Source organism: Cornus florida, unplaced genomic scaffold (genome assembly GCF_030987335.1).
Source record: "Cornus florida cultivar Cherokee Brave unplaced genomic scaffold, ASM3098733v1 CherokeeBrave_3.0.0_Hap2_Chr02, whole genome shotgun sequence".
NCBI lineage: Eukaryota > Viridiplantae > Streptophyta > Magnoliopsida > Cornales > Cornaceae > Cornus > Cornus florida.
In genome coordinates this window covers 93,126,417-93,149,042 of record NW_026775572.1, presented here as the reverse complement: position 1 = coordinate 93,149,042, position 22,626 = coordinate 93,126,417, and the positions used below count along the sequence as shown (strand labels likewise).

Below are 22,626 nucleotides of genomic sequence, written 5' to 3'. Positions count from 1 at the left end.
ATTTTATTGCCCTTTAAATTCTTATTCTCTAATAGTTCATGAATTGGCATGTATTTTCTCTTTCATAGAAGTAGACTTTTTGAGATGACAAAGGGGGAGAAAGATGTGTTATTATGTTATGGGTCTACTATGCTATGTGCCTACTCTACTTTTTATATATATCTTGATTGATGCATATTGATAGGGGGAGACTTATAAAAAAAAAAAAAAATCTGTAAAAAGTTAAATGAAATCAAGCATGATATGATACTTTAGATATGCTTATTGATAGGGGGAGCTCTCTTTCAAATGCAACTCTACTTTGTCAATAAACACATCAATGTTTTGTCATCATCAAAAAGGGGGAGATTGTTGGCCTAAGAATTTTTATCTAAAGGTTTTGATGATTACAAACCATTAATGATGTTTATGTACTAATATTTTCATTGAGTTATATATAGTTCATATCTTATATGATGAGATAGATGAGCCATTTCAAGCATTCAAGTACTCAAGCAATGGACTCAATGAAGCCTCAAAGATTGCAAGAAATCAAAGAAAGACTCAAACTTCAAAGATCAATCAAACAATTTCAAGAAAGAAAGCAAGTCTTCATCAAGCTCAAAAGATCATGGTCAGGAAATGGAGAAAAAGGGTAGATAGGATGGTGAGAGCTTTAAATTTAAATGTTAAAGCATATTTGAATATCTTCTGAAGCTCAAGTTTTTAGGTTCATGCATATTTTCTCTAAAAATTAGTTTCTTAGAAGGCCTAAAATCTTTCCATGAACTTTACTTATGCATGCTCTCATAATAGGAAGTGCACAGAACAAGATGTGTCTCATTCTTAGTCTTACACAAGGATTGGAGCTGCCTCCCAAATATAGAAGCCTGCTCTTTGCACTCCAGTAGCCAAATTGTGTGTCGTAGAATGCATTTTGTGAATTGGAGCCGCCTCCCAGTTATTGGAGCCGCCTCCCATTTATTGGAGCCTCCTCCAATTTTTTGTAGAGCCGGCTCTTCTAGATTATTTGAATCTTCAACGGCACTTTTCTGCATTTAAGACTTCCAACTACTTCTAACAGACAGATTAAGCCTCGGTTGTCTATATAAAGAAGGCTCATTTTACTGAAGTAATACACCACTGGATAATACATTCAAGAGAGCATTCAAGAGCATTCAATAAGCCATTTAAATTATTCTCTGAGCTTTCACTTTCAACCATCACTACATTCTCTCATCCTAGAACTTGAGCTTCATTAATATTCTGATATTCTCTAGTTGTGAGCTTCACTTGTATATCTATTGAGAGAGATTCTTGTATTTCATTTACAAACTTTGCTACAATCTTGTAAGGGTTGGTGTGACCCAAAAGAAGCCTAGGAGAAGGGTGTTCTCCTAGCAAGGAAAAGAAGCAAGGTCTTGCTTCAAATTTGAAGGTTTGCTCTCCACAATTAAGGAGAAGCTCTAGTGAATTTGGGAAGTCTCAAGGGGGATCTTGAGCCGAGGAGTAGGAGTTTCCGAACCTCGCTAAATCACCGAGTTCATTGTTTGCATCTTCTTATCTCTATCTCTTTTATACTCGTGCTTTATATTGCTTGAATTTTTCAATTAATCATTGCATAATAGTTGTTGTAAAACAAATTTCATAAATTGCGAAAATTGGCCATTGACTCTATTCACCCCCCCTCTAGAGTCAATTAGTGGTTAACACTTTTGTATACTTTTGTATACCTTTGCTTAATTGAGTATATATTCCATCTTAAGTTTATTCTTTATATATACTTTTGTATATGCCATGAACCTTAATGATGTATTGAACTCATGCTTTCATTGCTTCACTATACTAAATGCTAAATGCTTAATGAAGTTGTTTAGACCTCCCACCTTTTTGAGATGCCAAAGGGGGAGAGATATGTGATGTGTTAAATGATCTTAAATGCATGTTTATGTATAAAATGATTTATGATATATCAAGCATGCAATTTTATAACATTATGTTCATTGAATGCACTTTGATAGGGGGAGCATTTTTCAAATGCTACTCCATTTGCTTATGAACACATCAATGTTTTGTCATCATCAAAAAGAGGGAGATTGTTGAACTTAAGGATTTCATCCAATGACAATCTAGTTGTTTTGATGATAACAAACCATTAATGGTGTTTAAGGACTAATGTTCACATTGAGTGTTATAGATGACTTATATTCAAAGAAGAACCTCAATGAAGATCATAAAGATCATTCCAAGTATTCCATTATTCAAGATCACATCAAGGAAAGAAATGGATACAAAGAAGAGTTGAAGTTCCAAAGAAATATAGCTTGGACTACAATGAGCAAGAAAGCAACTCAAAGGAAGGAAGAAAGCGAGACTACCTTAAAGCCTAAAGATCATAGACAAAGCTTGAATAAAAGGGTAGATAGGATGGTGAGTGTTTAGGATTTAATGTCAAAGTATCTATGAATCCATTTAAAGCTCATCTCTATAGGATCATGCATATCATACCATCATTCATATGCTCCTATATTTATTAACAATAGACTATGCACTTCATTCATATATAATTGTCATATGGAGTCTTTGCTAAAGAGTGAGTTAGTTACAGCTTGCATAAGCTTTGAAAGAACTCAACACTTGAGCTAAAATGCTAGGACCATGTACATCAATTACATCATTCACTTTGGTCTATAGAAAGTAGAGTCTAAGGCTTAGAACTTAATTACTCATCTCTAAAGCCTTAGTAAAGGACATTAGGACCCTAGTATGCACTTAATGAAAAACCGTCTTTCTGGCCAAGTATGAAAAATGGCTAAGTGTGAAAAATGAATTTTTGAAATAATGATTATTTCAAAATAATTTTTCTCGATAATAACTCTTTATACTTCAAATAGCCTAAACTGATTTTAAGGGATTTTTTCATCAATTCTACATTGGTCTACACAAGGATTCATTTTTACGAAAACTGTCAGAAATCCAAATTTGTACTAAAACTGAATTTCTACATTTTGATTTAGTTGGATTTCAATTTTCTAGTATTTTTTATTGAATCCAAATAGGGGGTACTTCCTTATTTACATTGTAAACTTAAAGTAAATGGACATTTACTTAAATGTTTTCAATGGAAATAAGCTGTGTGCAGATGTCCTATACTGAAAGTCCTAAGCATAAACCTATGTCCTGTACTGAAAGTCCTAAGCATAAACCTATCATCTATCGAAACTGTCAATGCACCAGAAAACGTCGACTGGTTTGATGCATACGTCGACCGGTATCTAAGCAGTACTTTAAAAAACATAACATACGTCGACCAGTTTGTAGTATACGTCAACCGGTTTGTCCCATACGTCGACCGGTTCTTGTCGGATCTGTAGATTTCAAAATGCAACGGCTCTATTTTCCTCGACCTTTGTGCATTTATCTCCTAACAGCTACATTGAGCTTGCAAACTCTATAAATAGAGTGGGGAAAGTCTAAATAATTAAAAGACATCATTTGAAAGCCTTCACATTGCATTAAAGAGGGCTTGTGTTCTCAATCTTGTCTTCATCTCTCTCATTCACTCATATACAAATCTTGAGAGATTTAACTATGGATTCAAAGGGCTTTTGATCTAATTCGAATCTTCATAGAGCTTTTGTTCTATTCTACACTTGAGAGATCTTATTGAGTTCATTAGAGCTTTTGTTCTTCACTTATATCATCTTCTCTCATTCATATCATTTATAGAGTTTGAGCTTCACTTATATTCATATATACTCTAGTTGAGAGCTAAAAGTTTGTACATCAATCTTTGAGAGATATTTCTTGTGAGCTTGCACTTGTATATCTATCTCGAGAGAGATTCAATCTTGTACTTCAATTACAATCTTTTCTATAAACTTGTAAGGGTTGGTGTAACCCAAAAGAAGCCTAGGAGAAGGGTGTTCTCCTATCAAGGAAAAGAAGCAAGGTCTTGCTTCATGTAAAGGTTTGCTCTCCACCCGTAAGGAGAAGCTCTATTGGATTGGGAAGTCTCAAGAGGGATCTTGAGCCGAGGAGTAGAAGTTTTCGAACCTCGCAAAAATCGCCGTGTTATAGTTTGTAATTTCTCTTCCCTTATCTCTTTTACAATTGTGTTATAAATTGTTTACTTTCATATGTTAATTATTGCACAATAGGTTATATTGTTGATTAGAAATTGTATTTCTATAATTTACGAAATTTGGCCATTGACTCTATTCACCCCCCCTCTAGAGTCAATTCTTGGGCAACACTTGGGTTCTCCTTTGATTTATATGGATTAATTCTTTCTATTAATTCTCTATGTGAATACATGTTGTCTTATGTGTGATTATTTGGGAATTGATCTCTACACTAGTTTTTTTATATTAATTACATGTCTATGTATGGTTGATTGAGAATCTAATTATGGCTAGACATGGTTTTTATTAGATGGGTTTCTCAATTAATTTGATGGATTATGCTTATGCTTGATGGGTTGTTCTACAATTTAATTCTTATTTGTAGGTAGGTAGACAATCTTTACTTGATTTGATATTCAATAGCTTATTATTGCAAATTCCATGATTCTCTAGATTGAATTGTGCTACAATTGTGACTAGTTTGATGGATCATGCTTAGAATTGATAGGTTGTTCTACACTTAGTTTAATTGTTGGTTAGGTAGGTAATTCATTATTGAATTTGATGGTCCATACTTAATATTGCAATTGGTAGTCGCATTTTGTTCACAAGAACGTTTTCCCCAAATTAGTTGAAAGTGTGTGGTTTGGTGAACGAGCTTGGTGGCGATTCCAATGCACCCCAAGACCTCACTTCTCATCTCTTAAATCCCTAACTCAACTTAGTTTATTTTAATTACATTTTAATTTCTTTGCATCTTAGTTTAATAAACCAATCTCTCTCTTTGCAATTAATTGGTACATTAGAATTGAAATTAAATTCCAACATGTATAATCTCTTTAGACGATCCCTACTCGCTATACTTCATTAGTTGTAGTAGTGGTTATTATAAATATAAAGTTGACTAGAAAGGCTTCCGAAACCACATTCATATTTTGACCTTGTGAAGCGACCTCTCGCATTACAAAGTCCGTTTTCTAAACACTTAGAAAGGTGCTCATCAAATTTTGGCGTCGTTGCTGGGGATCAAACCCGGGTCACCCGCATGACAGGTAGGAATACTCACCACTATACTACAATGAAATCAATCATGGTTGGCCTTGCCTCATTTTTGTGCTTTTGAAGTGTATTCAAAGAATCACTTCCTTTGTGATTTGGCAAGTCAATGTCTTTCAAAGACTCATTTAGAATATCAAGAAATACCTTCTCTTTATTCTTTTTCTCTTCCTCAAAAATCACCATCTCCTCACCTTCCAAGTTAGCTAAGGAGTCCATTAGAGAGTTCACTTCATTTTTAGAGCTTTCAAGGTCAAAACCATACTTTTTATACATTTCAAAAAGGTATGTCTCAAGAGGGTCTTTGGAGATAATAGAAGGAAGACTCTCTTTAACAATTTCCTCCTCCTCATCTCCTACCTCTATAGTGGTCACCGTCTCCTCACTCTCTAAAATATCAAAGGCCAAGATAAAATCATGATCAAAACAAGGAAAGTCCTCATTAATCATGTTGTGCTCTATTGGGCTAGCCATTGGTGGACTCATTAATTCCTTAAAATGCTCACTTGTTACTTCTTCCTCTTCACTCTCATCATCCTTATTTATATAAATTGAAGTTCTTACCATTTTTCCATTTATCTCTTCCTCCTTCTCTTAATGAGAAAGAGTACTTGCAATTTGCTCAACTTGAGCTTCAAGCTTGGCTAAAATTTGAGAATGTGAAAGAATAAGTTAAGTTTGTGAAATATGCACATCAAGTAAAGCTAACACTTTTTTCTTGAAACTCGGGTGAATAAGGTGATAAAGGTAGTTCTTCATAAAATGGTGGGGGAAGGTAGTAGTCGTAAGAAGGATTAAAAGAGTGATCAAGCCGATAATAAAATGATGCATGTTGAATATTGGACTCAATCTCATAAGGATTAAAATATGATAGAGGAGCATAAGGTGAAAGGATGTAATTTTCCCCAAAACTTGGATCAAACAATGGCTCCATTCACATTAAAAATCCAAATGCAAGAAAAAATTTTGGCCTCCACATGGACCGATGCTTGGGCTTAAAATAAAGCAATGAAATTAGCCTCAACAAAGGTTATCACAAGCATGCCAAGAAGTGCACAATTAAAATACAAGAGTTCCAAGAATTGCTCACAAAGGTCCTTAAGCAACTTCAAATTTTAATGTTAGCTTTAAGCTCTAATGATTGCTTCAAGTTCCAAAGTTTGCCTTTCTTATAGTCAAGTACCTAATTGACAAATAATATCAAGAATGAGAAATGAATATACAATAGAAAATAAAATAATAATAGAAATCAAATGAACACTATTGTCTAATCTAATTCCAACAAAACCGTTAATCCCCGACAACGGTGCCAAAATTTGACGGGCCCCTCTCTAAATGTTTAGAAAAAGGACTTTGTAATGCGAGAGGTCGCTTCGCAAGGTGAAAATATGAATGTGGTTTCAGAAGCCTTTCTATTCAAGTTTACATTTATAAAAATCACTACTACAACTAATGAAGTATAGCGAGTAGGGATCGTCCACAGATATTATAAGTGTTGGAATTTAATTTCGACTCTAATGTATCAATTGATTACAAAAGAGAGAGATTGGTTGATCAAACTAAAATGCAAGGAAATTAAAATGTAATTAAAATAAACTAAGTTGAGTTAGGGATTTAATAGATGAGAGGTCTTGGGGTGTATTAGAATCGCCACCAAGCTCATTCACCAAACCACACACTTTCAACTAATTTGGGGAAAACATTCTTGTGAACAAAATGTAACTACCAATTGCAATATTAAGCATGGACCATCAAATTCAATAATGAATTACCTACCTAACCAATAATTGAACTAAGTATAGAACAACCCATCAATCTTAAGCATGACCCATCAAACTAGTCACAATTATAGCATACATCAATCTAAAGAATCATGGAATTTGCAATAATAAACCATGGAATATCAAATCAAGTAAAGATTATCTACCTACCTACAAGCATGAATTAAATTGTAGAACAACCCATCAAGCATAAGCATAATTCATCAAATTAATTGACAAACCCATCTAATAAAAACCATGTCTAGCCATCACTAGATTCTCAATCAACCACACATAAACATGCAATTAATATAGAAAAACTAGTGTAAAGATTAATTCCTAAATAATCACACATATGACAACATGTAACCACAATAGAGAATTAATAGAAAAAATTAATCCATAGAAATCAAAGGAGAACCCAATATTCATTAAATTCACAAGGCTAAAACACTAATCACAAGATATTATTCCCCAAAAAGTATGAAAGAGATAGAGTTTTAGATTACAAACTTAGGGCTCATCCAAGCCCCAAGGAGAAGTCTAGCCAATCATAGAGGAGGTGGATGTGATCTTGGAACCCTCAAGGGCAATCCCCAAACATGGCTCCATCTTCTTCCTCTTCTTCTTTGTTGAATTCTAGATAGAGAGAGTGTGTAAATGTTAAGATGTGTTCTTGGTGCCTCCACTCTTCTCTTTTCTTCTAACCCTAATATCTAACTTTTCTAAAGAGAGAAAATAACTACTACAATGTAAAATTAAAATAAAATTAAAGACAAAAGATATATTACAAAATAGTTCAGTTCCCTTTAAATACAAGCCTCTTTGAGTAGGCAACAAGTCAAAATTTTGGCTTCTAATTGGTCCAATCTCGCATCGCATGTGGTAGGTGTGAAGTTCAGGCCAACACGAGAATAAAACAGCTCTCTGCCAGTGTATTCTCGATTGATCGAACAGTACCTTGATCGATTGAACACTTACTTCAATCGATCGAAGCTGACGTGGCATGAAAATATCTTATTGGCCTTATCTAGATTGCTGAGCTGGCACCATCTTTATCTCAATCATTTGTAGCTTTCTTCGATCGATCGAGACTTTCTTCGATCCATCAAAGCTTGATTAGTGCAAAATTTCTGACTTTTTCTAGATTTTCTCCTTAGCTCCAAAACTAAGTTAAAAGGCTCTTTTAGCCTATTTGAACCTTATTGACCTAAAATAGACAAAAACACAACTAAGTATTAAAACAGGAAAGTAAGATAGATGAATGGACTAAAATACCCTAACTTAGGTGCTAAAATACGTCACATTTGAGCACTCATCACGTATCGCATAGTTGTTAACAGTTATGAAGTGTTAGAGACCTGTTCAGGAATATCTATGAATATCTGATACCGACACAACACTTCTATGAAGTGCATGTGCTTCCTAGCTCAAGAGAACCCATATTCTCATCTCTCACTGCATTGGAGTACAAGATGAAGAAGCCTTGACCTATCTTATTTGATCACAACCAACTATGCTAAACTATTTGTCGACGGATTAATCTTTCAAATCTCCCCAAAATTCATGCTTTTCTTTTCTCTTTAAGTTGCAGTAAAAAATATTCACCTGTAATCATATCTATTTCTTATCATGAACTTTGTGAGTCGTACGTAGCGGAATGTACTTAGAAAGTTTTTTATTATTTTAAAACAGATATGTGTTTTTACTAACTTTCTTTATTTTAGCAATTAATAAATCAATATCATGCAATATAAAATAAAGTAAAGTAAAGTTAAAGATGACACCAAGATTTTAGCAAAGAAACCCCAGTTGATAAAATACGTCAACTGTTATAGGAAAAACCTCATGGATTGTGTAGTCCAAAGTAAACCGATTCACTATGCTTAAAACAAAGTACACTGAACTTTAACCCTAGCTCACACCCTATCGTTCTTCCAAACACCAACTGCTGACAATTTTCCTGGCTTTGCGACTCCCCGTCCAACAGCAACTTGACCTCAGGCTTATGTTTGATATTTGTAGAAGAGTAGCAAGTAGATCAGATAACACTCCTCGAATGCTCCAACCCTTTCAAAGTGTGATCACTTTTACTTCTGTTCTTTAACCGTCTGAACTTGATGTAGATGAAGATCTGCTTTTGTCTGATCGATGTAGATACGACTGTATGATCATGATTAGGATTCAAACTCCATAACTCTAACCTCACTAGGTAAATATGTGTGTGTTCTAGAAAGACAATAGAAAAAATCAACTTTGATTTTCTGAGAGGAATAAACTTCCTAAGGCTTTGTATGATCTATAAATAATGATGTAAAGCTGTGAATAAACCTATATGTATGATATGGTTTATATAGAGGTTTACAAAGTTTTACTCTTTCTGAAAATAAAGGAAATTTCGTGCATAGGACTTGGAAGGAAAGTTGGATCAAAAAGGAATTAAATAGAACAAGAAAACTGTAAACCTTTTGTAATCGGACTTCTGGAACCGGTTCCCAATCTTGGTACCGGTTCCCAAAGGACAGAAAGATATTCTTGAATCTTAGCTTCTAGAATCGGTTCCCAAATGCATGTACCAGTTCCCACTTAACAGAATCCAACTTGAACTTGGATTTTCTGTATTTTTGGAACTCTGAAAATATACCTTGTAAGTAATTATGTCCTAAGTGGGAAACGAAGTCCTAATATGTTGTTCTTTCCTTTTCGATGATCAACAGTATTTTCCTCTTCTGAACAACCTCTGAATTCTGCAGTCGATGTCAAGTCTGATATAGTAATTAAAATTACAACTCGACTAGGACTTGTTTTGTTACTGAAATATGCCAATTACAAAAATATATCTCACAATCTCCCCCTTTGGCAATTTTGTAACAAAACCCTAAAAACAATTTATAATATACCCAAAGCAGAAAAGTAAATTACAACTGTTTAAGGAAACATGAAATTTTGACTCCGAATGAATGTTATTCTCTTGATATTAGATGTTTCTACAGAGGAAATTAAGGGAGTGGTGATGAGGTTTAATCCAGATAAAGCCCCAGGGCCAGATGGATTTCATGCTAGATTTTTTCAAAAGTTCTGGGGAGTAGTTGGGGCTGATGTGATCAAGGCAGTCATTTTCTTCTTTTCTACTAATCAGTTTCCCCAACGTATCAACTCCACTTTTCTCTCTCTAATTCCAAAATTGAATCATGGCGATAAGATTACAAATCACAGGCCAATTGCTTTATGTAATCTTGTGTATAAAATTATATCTAAGATTTTGGCTAATAGGCTAAGTGAAGTTTTGCCTAAATTGATTGGCTCTGAACATACTGCTTTTATCAAAAACAGAAGATTACATGATAATACTCTTTTAGTTTCTGATTTGGTCTAAGATTTTGGCAAGAAACATGGAGATTCTAATATGACTTTGAAGATTGATCTTAAGAAAGCCTATGATTCAGTGGACTGGGGATTTATTTTATCAAGGTTATAGATTCATAGTTTTAGTGGGAAATGGATTAACTGGATTAAAGCTCATATTTCTTCTCCAAAATTTTCTATTTTGTGCAATGGTGTACCTGCTAGTTTCTTTTCTGCTGCTAAAGGGATTAGACAGGGATGTCCTCTCTCTACTTTGTTGTTATCCTTTGTTACTGAATATTTCAGTACTTTTATGTCAAATTACATTGATATGGGGAGAATCAAACTTTGCAAGACAGTGGTGAGTTTAGGGATGAAGATTTCACATGTATTTTATGCTATTGATCTTATTTTGGTGGTCTAGGCTAAAATTCCTATAGTAAAAGCAGCGGATGAGGTGTTTCAAAAGCTCAAAACTGTTACAGGGCTTCAGGTAAATAAAGATAAGAGCTCTATAATTTTTTCCAAGTCTGTGAGGGGAAGAAGAAGATTGGCTTCTATTCTGGGTTTTCAAATTAAATCATTTCCTTTCAAAAATCTTGGGCTTCCTCTGTCAAATCGTAAATTGAGAGCTGGTGATTTTAGAAGTTTACTGGATAAAGTGAATAATAGATTAGCACATTGGAATACTATCAATTTGTCTTTGGCAGGTCGAATTAAACTGATTAAATCAGTGCTTTACTCATCTTTATATCACTGGATGTTTGGTTTTAAGGTCCCTTGGGGGATTAAACTTCAGTTAGAGAAAAGGTTGAAGTTGTTTCTTTAAAGTGGCAAACAAGATGTTAAAAAAATGTCCCAAGTTAAATGGAGTCAGGTTACATTACCTGTGGATGAGGGAGGTTTTAATATAAGACAAATTCAGGATATTGATAAAGCTGCAAAGATCACTTTATGCTGGGATTTTCTACAGAAGAAAGATAAATTATAGATCCAATGGTTACAGGTAAGTTATTTAAGAAGATCTTCTTTTTGGAATGTGATTCCAAGGTTTGGTAATTCTCTAATCTGGAAACAGATTTTAGAAGTTCAACAAGTTGTTTTAGATAACATTGAATTCAAGGTTGGTGATGGTTTGAAGTTTAAGTTGCTGACAGATCCTTGGTGTGGAAATCAAACTCTAATTCAGAAGTTTGAGGCTAACTTGTTCAGGCATATTGACAAAACGGAATGTGTGACTACTTTAATTACAAATGGTATCTGGTCTATCCCAATATCTTATCCTGTTGAGGTGAAGAATTTCATACAAAATTTTGGTTTAAAACCTGGGGAAGATACAATTATTTGGAAGCATGGATTATTTTCATTGAAGGCTGCTTGGGAAATTTGTAGATCTCGAAAACAAACTGTGAATTAGAGTAAACTAGTTTCGAAACATTGCAAACCAAGAATTGCAGTTAAGGTTAGTATCAGTTTGCATAACAAGAACTTATCCTTTGTTAATCTTCAGAAAAGAGGGATCACTGTCACAGCCATCTGTCATAATTGTTTTGGTTATTTGGATACCAATGATCATTTATTCTGCACTTGTGTGTATGCCATTGATATTTGGAGTCATCTGTTTAGTATTCTTCAAATAGAATATATTGGGTTTCAATCGATGACTGGAGCTAAATCAATTAAATCCAAGATATTATGTGTTGTTTTCTCAGTTACCATTTGGAAAATTTGGACCATGCGCAACACTACTCTGTATCAAGGCTGTAAAGATAGTTCTCAATTTGTTGTTCAATCTATTATTTAGGATGTTTTAACATACCTCAATATTAGATTAGAGGATAAATTGATTGTTTTCTCTCCCTCTTTATGATGTTTTTGAGAAAGTGGCACTCAAGTTGCTAAAGAAGCTTAACTGCGTATCAGGTTGACAGGTTTTATTTGGATTGGAAGGCCGTGACACGTGCTCACTTATGTTTTTGTGACAAGATTTATCAAGCAGCTGGAAACTTGGTTTTTTAGTCTGTTTAGGTTTTCTTTGCTGTGCTCTATAATTGGACTTAGTCCATTTCCAATTTTCTATTTTTGCTAGAGATTTGATCTCCTAGTTGTAATTTTACTCTTTTTTATTTATATATATATATATATAATAAAAATAAAAAAAGCAACAGGTCGTGAAATATAGAGATTATATGAAAATAGAGAAAACATGAATTAGCTTAATACATGTCAGAAATCAAAAGATAATATCCAAAAGTATGAAGTAATGATAATGTAAAAACTGAATAAAAAGTGATGCATGAATGATATGAACATAGAATCATGCATCAACATCATCTCCAGCAAATAGAACTATGGAAGTCAGAATGTCCTCATCCCCACCATCAGTGTCACTCCCACTACCATCCTCGTCATCCTCTGCATCATCATCTGTCTCATCATTATGATCTCTCTCCTCCTCAGCAACAAGTGACGGATCTGGAGTTGCTGGCCTGTAGACATCCTCAGATGTACTACCCGTCCTCTACTCTTTAAGCACTCTTACATCATCCTAAAGATCAAGAATAGCATCCATCAAGGCCTTCTGATTCTGACGAATCAAAAAGTAGAGCAGTTTAGCATCCAGTGTGGTGAAATTCCGCTTAGTTGGAAAAAGCTGAGTAATCTAAGGAATAGATGACGAAGAAGTAGGTGCATCCTGGTGGTGGTGGTCGTCGTCCTACCATAAGCTTAGAGAGTGTGCATTAAGGCGAGGGCCAAGTTTTACATTTATAGAAGCCACTACTACCTTTCACTATAAATATAGCTAGGGTGAGTAGGGATCGTCCTAAGGGATTGTGAGGGTCGAACAAGGTTGTGGAATCGCTATTAGGGCTAGTAGGTCGAGTGATCAAACAATTGGTTGGTTAGTTTATTAGACTAGAGAGCAACTAAATTAAACTAAGTGATAACAAAAGAATGCAACTAAGAGCAAATAAGAGAGAGAAGAGTCTTAGGGTTTAGAGATCACCACCAAGCAATGCATTTCTATACCATTGACAAGTGACTAATGAGGGCAAATGGTGTGTTGCAATATTGGTGTGTGTGTGTGTGTTTGGCTGATTCAACAAGCAAGGATGACTAGTTAAGCATGTATTGTCTAAACATCATGTGAAAGGCACAATGTATCTAAGCAATGAAACATATATTGTCTAAACAATATGTGAAAGGCACAATAGATCAAAATAAGTCATTAATCCTTTCATTAAGCTCACAATCCAAATACAACACAAGGTTAGAGACATATGCTACTTGTATTCAAAAGTATGGATCATCAAACAACAAGCATGGATTATCCTCCCATTTAACACTACACTACGACTACACTACATCTACACTACTAGCATAAAAATAAACTAAGGGAGAGGCATAATCCATCAAGGAATAAGTATGAACCATCAAGAAAATCACAAGAGCATTCCATTAAGCACTGTGTTTTAACAATCTCTAAATCTATAGCATCAATACACATAGACATGCATCAATAACACAAAATCTAAAGACAAGCACATGAACATCTATTCTAACATACATAGACATATGAATAAAATGAAATGATCAATTGAAAACATTTAATCACATAAATCATTGAACAATCAAGATCTATATATATCAAAGTGTCAAAACATTAATTGCAACACTAATCCCTCAATAATACACAAGATTAAGATATAAAAAGCATGCTTGGGGCTAACTCTAGCCCCAAGAGGATGTCTAGCCACTCATGGTGATGTTGCTCCAACCCTCAAGGGCTAACCCATGGAAGAAATCTGCTCCTTATTGATGAAGAACTCCCCCCTTTGTGCCTCTAGCCTCCTCCTCCTCTAAGCTTGCTCTCCGAGAGATGATATGATATGATATTGGCTCCCCCTTGTAAAAAGCAATCCTTATCCTTGTATAGGTAGGTCAAATGACACCCAAAATGAGCTAGGGTCGTGCACACAATATTCCCCAATGATTGGATAAAGGATAACTTTCAATGAGCTGGAAATTTAACTTTTTCGCACTGGAGGAAGTTCGATCGATCAAACCTTGGACTTGGATCGATCGAACATGGCTGAGATCTATCGAACTTAAGCTGGATCGATCTTCATTGGTGGTGCTTTTTGGATAAAGACAAATCTGAGATATTTTGAAGATATTTTTGGGAAAAGGACAAAAGTGGTTGGTAGGGTGGTACAACTAGATAAGATCAATCACTTGGATAAGGACAAAGCAGTTCGATCGATCAAAGAATGATGTTGGATCGATTGAACTTTTGAGATCTCTGAAAATGTCATCATGGCTCTGATCCATCTTGAAGTGCTGAGATCAATCATGTTGGATCAATCGAACTTTGATCTAAGATCAATCGAAGATGTTGATTTCCACCTTTTTCTTCCTTTTGTTTCCACTTGGCTCCTTTCTTTGATTCATCCCAGAATTGCTTCAATTAAGCTCTTATTTGGCTAAGTTAGCTTATTTTCGGGATAAGTGCCTGAAAATGGAAATAATACGAAATTAATCTAAAACGGTAAAGTAAGATAGATAAAGGTACTAGAATGCCTAAGCTTAAGGGGTTTAAATACGCACTTTTCAGCGCTCATCACACTCCTGCTAGCTTTCCTGGATGAAGCCCTTGCAGATTTAGACTTGTTAAAAGTCCTAACATCCATCTCTGACATGATTTCAATATGATGAGCATGGGGTGGAAAAGGAATCTCAAACTATCGGTACAAACCCATGATGATCATAAGGAATGGAGATGATTTCTTCTTGGTATTGTACTTGTAGTGTGCTACCATTAGTCGATAGATAAAAGAATCAAGATGTATCATTACATCAATTGACAGGAGATATAATACATCTGCACGATCTGAGGAGATGATGTCCTTCTTCCTGAAGTAGCCAAGATTTGAGATGTGATAAACGCCGAATATTGCATATTCAAGCGCCTTTATTTGCATTAGTTAAGTCCATTAGTTGATCATATTATACATATTAGCTTCATTTGCGTGTTTTTGCTAACTTTCAGGTTGGTTCCCCAAAGATAGTTAAATGTGAGGTTTTATTGAGTTCGTGAAGAATCAAAGCATGCCGTTGCCGAGATCCTTCATTTTGCCCAAGCCAGTAACCCATTGATATCATGTTTTCCCTACAAAAGGCACTAAGGAAGATGCCTGCCAAAGCTAGCCGAGCAAAGATCAGTTCATAAAGCAAATTGGTGCCCAAGGCAATAGCATTGCGGGCGCCCGCCATTCCTTGCAGGCACCCGCCAAATGGGGCAAATTGTTTATGAAATTGAGGGCGCCCGCCATTCCTTGCGGGCACCCGCCGTATGCCGCCACCTCCCTCTTGACACAGCGCGGGCGCCCGCCAATCTGCAGAAAGCAGGCCACCCACTCCATGGTTTTGCTCAAGTTGTCCCCTTTAACTGAATGAATGGCTAGGCTTCCTTCTAAGGATTTCTGAGCCACAAATTGGGGGAGATAGATAAGATTTTTAGGATATATTTGGTGGTTTGTATCATGTAAAGAGATATCTCATATTATAAGGGGTTTTAGAGAGAGAAATATTAAGTTTTTGAGGGTTTGTGTTGTTTTTGGCCTCTATGTGCAAAAATTAAAGGTGTGGTCATCTCTTCTCCTTTCTAGGGATGTGATGAAGCCCTTCCTTGTAAGCATGTCCTAGTTTTGGTTTATTTTGGGGAATGAAATATATGTATGGACCAAGTTTCATAAGCTAAAGTATACACATGATGTAATGGATATTAATGTCTATAAATGATCATTTTGAGTTTATTATCTTATCTTAGATTGTTTTCTCTTATGATTATATGGCTTGCATTTTCATAGTGACAATGAGAATGAGATTGTGAAATGGTTTTAATGGCATGTTGTTTAAGAAGTTTGATAGTCCATAGCTTAGGGCCTTCCTTTGATAGACTATTCTTGGTTCTTAGCTTCATGTGCTATATCATTTGATTGAGGGTTTGATAATCTCTAGCTTAGTGAGCATGTCTAAGGTTACACCCTAGTTTAGGTAGTTCAAGCATGTAAAACTTTGATAGATTATTCTTGCCTATTGATTTCAGGAATTTCTTGAAGATAATGTAGCAATTTTGTGTTGTTACATATCATGGACATATATATATGTTGTTCTGAATGTTAATCACAAGCTAGCATGTTTATAGGGTTGGTAGTGGATTCACTTCCTTAGCCCTCTTTACATAAATCTTTCTCCTTTAAATTCTTTGCATTTATTATTTTATGCAATCTTTAATTCCACGTACCAAGTGACAAACCAAACAAAACCTTACACCTCTTTCATCAAGCTAAAAGTAATTTTACAATCTTGGTTGCCAGAAACTAGTAATCCCTGTGGTTCGACTTACCCGTACAATAGCCCTATTTTACAATGATTTGTGTTATTGCAAATGGTTGATTATAATTGTAATCGACACGACCGATCAAAATGGCAAATAAATTCAGAAACGCCGCTTCATCCATGAGATAACGGGATGGTATATAATCGGGATATCTCAGTGAATCTAGAACACATATATCATTGCAAATATCTTCCCACTTTAGCCCGGACTTTTCAAGTGGAAGCCGGTAGCCACTAGTTGTAAAACTCTTTGGAATGCCAAGAATTTTGCCAATCACATCGGTATCAACCACATAGTCCTTGCCGAATAATGTGACCTTAAAATATCTAGAATCATGAACCTTATGGATATTTGAGTAGAAATAGTCAACTAAATCTTGACAGTAAGAACTTGTCATCGTGGTAAAGAATAACCACTTATGCTTCTCAATATAGTCAATGAGTTTCTTCCCCGGACTATCTTTAAGCTTCTTTAAGTTCACATTTCGTTCTGACTTAATCGGACCATCCTTATACACCTTATTGTATACCTGCCAAGCATGCTCTTTATAGAAGTGTTCTTAAGCAAACTTAGCCTTCCTAATGTCAGATACTAAAGGATACCCAGATGGTATTTTAGTAGAAGGTGAGGAAGAGTGCACGGGAGAAGATGGTTCGTCCCTTGGAGCATGTGAACCCTCTTGTGGTTCTAGGATGGTAATAATCATTTGGGCAATCTTAGGAGGTGGCGGAGATGCAATTCCTTTTCCTTTAGCTTTCCGAGACAATTTTGGAGGCATCTTGTGTTCAAAAAATTTTGGTTTGAGGCCCCAAACTTCACCTGGTAATTTTCTCGAACACCTAGAGTGCGCTTCAACACTTGTTCTTGGACAAGTTTGTTTTAAATCTTCAAAACCCACAACCAATCAACAATCCACAAGTAAAAATCTTCAATTGATCAACCCCAAAGCCTTCAATGTCAAACCCCAAGAAATATCACCAAAAACTAAACTAAATCCTCTAATATTTCTTTCAAACTCAAACTCCTCAATCTCAACCTTCAACTTCCTTCAATCTTCAAATCTCAAGATCAAAGAGTTTATACCATATTCAACTTGCAATATGATGATGAAAGTGATGCAAGATTGAAATTATATGTGAAGATATGTATGTATATATGCTTAAAAAAATATAGAGAGAGAAAATTCTATATAGAGGTTGTGTGCAACAATACCCAACAATGTGAAAAATGAGATACTTAAAGCCCATTCTCGCTGCTAGGAACCGATAGCCCATTTAGGAACTGGTTCCCACTGGGCAGTGAGCAACCGTGGAATGTTAACCACTGTTGAAACGGTACCAAACTTGTGATTTACTCAATGATCCAACTAACAAAACAAAAACAATCTAAAAACTAAAAACAAAAAAATCTTTTTGAATTCATTAAGCAATCAACCAAAGTCTTTCAAGTCCATACTAGTTCCAAATTTTTAGAAAATTGTTAGAGATATCTATGAACACAAATTTTGACTCCACAGAATATTCAATCAATTTTAATTCCCAAGAAATAATCACAACACGAATTTTAACTTGCAAATTTAATGAAATATTTAGAAATCAATCTAACAAGTTCAAGTGTGTGTGTGCAATCCATCTCATCAATTTTCAATTAACTATCAATAAATTATTGTCCAAACCATATTAATCGAAAGGCATCAAGATAAAATTGCCTTTGAGTAATTTTTCTAAGTAAGGTGGCTTTCACTCTAAAGAACAGACAGCAATTCCCCAATTCAACTTGTCTCCACCTTTCTTTTTACTCATTTAGCTCCTCCTCAAAGTATAATGGGAGCTTTCGAACTCATCTCAATAAGTAGCCTTTTCCTAAATAAAGAATTCAGCATTTTTCTCATTTTTTTTTTTCAAGCTGAATTTATTCATTTTTTTTTAAGCTCTTATTTTTTTTTTTAGACAATTACCTTTATACCTTTTATGATCAATAAACCCTAATCAACAATTCAAAGATTTTCAGTCAAATTTTTCAGATTTAGACTAGTGCACAAAAGGTTATGAACTTAAGAGATTCAAATCTAAAAATCCCTTAAATAATGCAGATCAACTTTCATTGTATAGATTAAAAATTAAGAATCTATTTTTAATCAAAAATCAGGTGTCCAAATTTGCATTCAAAGATAGATCATAAATTCAATGGAAGAATTTTCATGATATATCATAAATTCAAAGATATATCATGAAGACTATGATCAGAAACTCAAAACCCTAACTAAACTCTAACAAGTGATCCAATAGCAACAAAATTTTCTTTTAAAACCAAGCCATGATCACTAAAATTCGTAGGACTCGGTTTGAAGGTGAAGTCCTTTTGGAAACTTGTTCCATGGACTCAACAGGCACATATTTGATCAAATCATACTTTTCGATCCACACAGTTCTCACTCTCAATTCTTGAAATTCTTTATCTTTCTTTACCTCTCTCTTAAGCAAAATTTCAGTTCTAGAAATCTTAGGTGTCATATTCTTTTTCTTCCAGAAATGCATCTTTTCTTAGTGTGAGAATTTGATATAAACCGAGTATGGAAGAAGGTTAACACTTGCTCCTAAGTCAAGAAGCGCCATATTAATGATATGATCACCAAAAATGCACGAAGTAGTAGGTGAACCGGGGTCCTTAAACTTTGGCAAAGTGTTATGTTGCAAAATTGAGCTTACTTGCTCGGTCAAAACCACTTTTCTTGGTGTTTGGCTCTTGTTCTTCCGCTTTTGCGTGCACAAGTCTTTCAAGAATTTGGCATAAGCCGGAATTTGCTTGATTACATCCAGAAGTGGAAGATTGACTTTTACTTGCCTAAACATTTCCATGATTTCATTGGTTTTTGCCTTTTGCTTGTCTTTTGAAATGGATCCTTTTAAGGCATCCGGAAATGGAACTTTTAGTTCAAACACTTTTTCAGAATTTTTCTTTAAAGTCTCTTCAACACAAGAAGTTTTTAAATCATTTTGTTTCAAATCATTTTTCAACAAAACCTTTTCAAATTCATTTTTTTTGCAAATCTTTCTTCAAATCATTTTCAAAATCATTCTTCAAATCACATTTTGAAGTTTTCTCATTCACAAGATCATGTATATGCAATGAAGGAGGAATGGGATGTGAACGTGACGAATGACAACTTGAGGTTGTACCGGTTCACTTTCTTCATTGGACATTCCAACTTGATTGTCCACAATCCTACCACTCCGTAAGGTAGTCACCACATTAACATGTTCAATGGTGTGGCCTTCCGATGAGGAATGGGTTTCCACAACACATTGTTGCTTAGGTACGACATTAATAGGCATCTTTCCCTTCTCTCTTGCATTAAGAGTGCTTGCTATTTGCCCAACTTGGGTTTCTAGCTTCGCAATAGATTGAGAGTGAGAATGGAGCAATTGTGTGTTAGCCTCTAAAGTGCCCAAAGTATTTAAAACTTTTTCTTCAAATGCGGGACTTCTAGTATTTCCTTGGGAATAAGATTGGTTGGGAAAATGAGAATTAGCAAATTGATTCCCTTGTGATTGATAAGGTCTATAACCTTGGGATCCTTAGTTTTGAAGTGGAGGTGGAATGTATTTCCCTTGAAAACCGCCTTGGGAAGGGTTTGAGCCCTCTCCTTAGTTTTTCCAAGAGAAATTCGGATGATTTCTCCAACTTGGATTATAGTGAGTACCATAAGGATTGTTCCCTTGGTTCACAAAAGCAACATTGACTTGTTCATTAGGTTCATTTTGCACTTGTCCATGAAGACAATGAGAAGTAGAATGAAGAACACTAGAACAAGTCATACATGTTTCATTTCATACACGATGAGAATGGTTAGGGAAGGAAGATACTTGGTTCACCGAGTTTTGGTTAATCAAGAATTAATCAAACCTTTGAAATAAAGACTTCATTTTGGCGGCTATTTCATTTTAGTGGTCGACTTGATGTAAGCCAACACTCTTCCTACCTTGTGAATTTCTACCATTCTTGGATGATAATGTTCTATGCAAAGAATTTTCACTCATGCTCTCATAAAGACACCACACGTCATCCTTATGCCTATTAATATATGAGCCACCCATGGAAGCATCAACCATGCCTTTGTAATTGTTCAATAAGCTCTCAAAGAAATATTGAACTAATTGCCATTTGGGCATGTCATGATGTGGACACTTCCTAAGCAATTCATTAAAGCATTCCCATGCCTCATGAAACGTTTCTCCATCCCCATGTGAAAATTCTCGAATTGAGGTTCTCATGGCATTGGTTTTAGAGACCGGATAGTACTTTTTCAAGAACTGTTGTTGCATTTCTGCCCAAGAAGTGATTGAAAAAGGCCTAAGATTGTTAACCAATACTTTGCCTTCATCAATCTGTTTCTTTAGATCTTCATTCTCTCCTTTTGCTTTGATAAGCTCCTTTGCTAGCTTATTGATTGCCTGTTTGACTTCCATGGTTTCTTTGGCTATCTTCTTCAATATTTCATCGTCCTTTTCAGCCTCTTCAACCTGTTCACCATGAACTTCATTGTCTTCGTTATTCGAACTGTCAAAGTCAGATAAATGAATGAGGACCTCTATCAAGAAAAGTAACATAAGGAGAATCATTAGTATCATCCTGAGGAGAATCATAATCACTTAAAGTAGAATTTTTAGACATAGAAACTTTCATTATTTTTCATTTATTCCTATCCTTTTGCTCTTTCCTAGGACTAAGACAAATACCAGAGTTATCATCCACAGAATTCTTAACTTGTGTAGATTTTAAAACAAGATTTTTGACCTTTTGACTTAAATCAAAGTTCTGCATCTTAAAAGTTTTGGATGAACCTACCATCTCATCTACTTAACAGGTAGTCAAATCCCAATGTTCAGAGATGGTTTCAACTATAATCTGGAAACTTTTAGGTAAAAACCTTAAGATTTTCTCACAGATTTTCTTATCACTAATTTTTTTACCTAAGTGACGCAGTTTAGAAATTATTTTAAGAAGATTAGTGGTGTGGCCTGGGTCGCCACTCCCGAACCCCAATAGTTTGTGATACCAAAAGATATTAGTGTAGAACTGTGATGAATGTGGCTAAGTTTTACATTTAGAAATTGCCACTACTACTTTTCACTAAAAATATAGCTAGGGCAAGTAGGGATTGTCCCAAGGAATTGTGGGTCGTACTAGGTTGAGGAATCAAAATTAGGGTTAGTAGGTCGAGTGATAAAAAGATTGGTTGGTGGTTGAATTACACTAAGATGCAATTTAAACTAAAGTAGGCAATTAAATGTAAATGAGAGAAAATAAGAGAAAGATCTTGGGGTTTAGAGATCACCACTAATTATAGCTTTTCTACACCCTTAATGAATGATTAATAAGCGGGAAAAACATGTGTTGCAACATTGTGTGTGTGTGTGTAGTTGTTTCAACAAGCATGGATGACAAATTAAGCATATATTGTCTAAGCAACATGGTGAGTACAACATATCAAATTAAGCCATTAATCCTTTCTTTTAGCTCACAACCAAACACATCACAAGGTTAGAGATATATGTTACTTGCTTTCATAAGTATGGAACATCAAACAATAAGCATAGATTGCCCTCCCATTTAACATCTAAACTCCAACTACACTACAATTAAGCTAATGACATGAAATTAAACTAATTAATATAAGGGAGAGGTACAATCCATCAAGAAATGAGTATGAACCATCAAATAAACCACAAGAACATTCCATTAAGCATTTTGTCTTGACAATCTCTAGATCTATAACATTAATACACATAGACATGCATCAATAACACAAGAAATAGAGACAACCACATGAACATCTATTCTAGCATACATAGACATATGGATAGAATGAAATGATCAATTGGAATCATTAAACCATATAAATCATTGAATAAACAAGATCTATATATATAAAAGTATCAAAACATGTATTATAATA

At 34.9% G+C, this 22,626-nt stretch overlaps 1 pseudogene; it reads left to right on the top strand.

Moving 5' to 3' along the window:
* Nucleotides 1-20,837: 20,837 nt before the first annotated feature.
* Nucleotides 20,838-20,936, top strand: LOC132297966 (small nucleolar RNA R71; annotated as a pseudogene).
* The last annotated feature ends 1,690 nt before the right edge of the window (nt 20,937-22,626 follow it).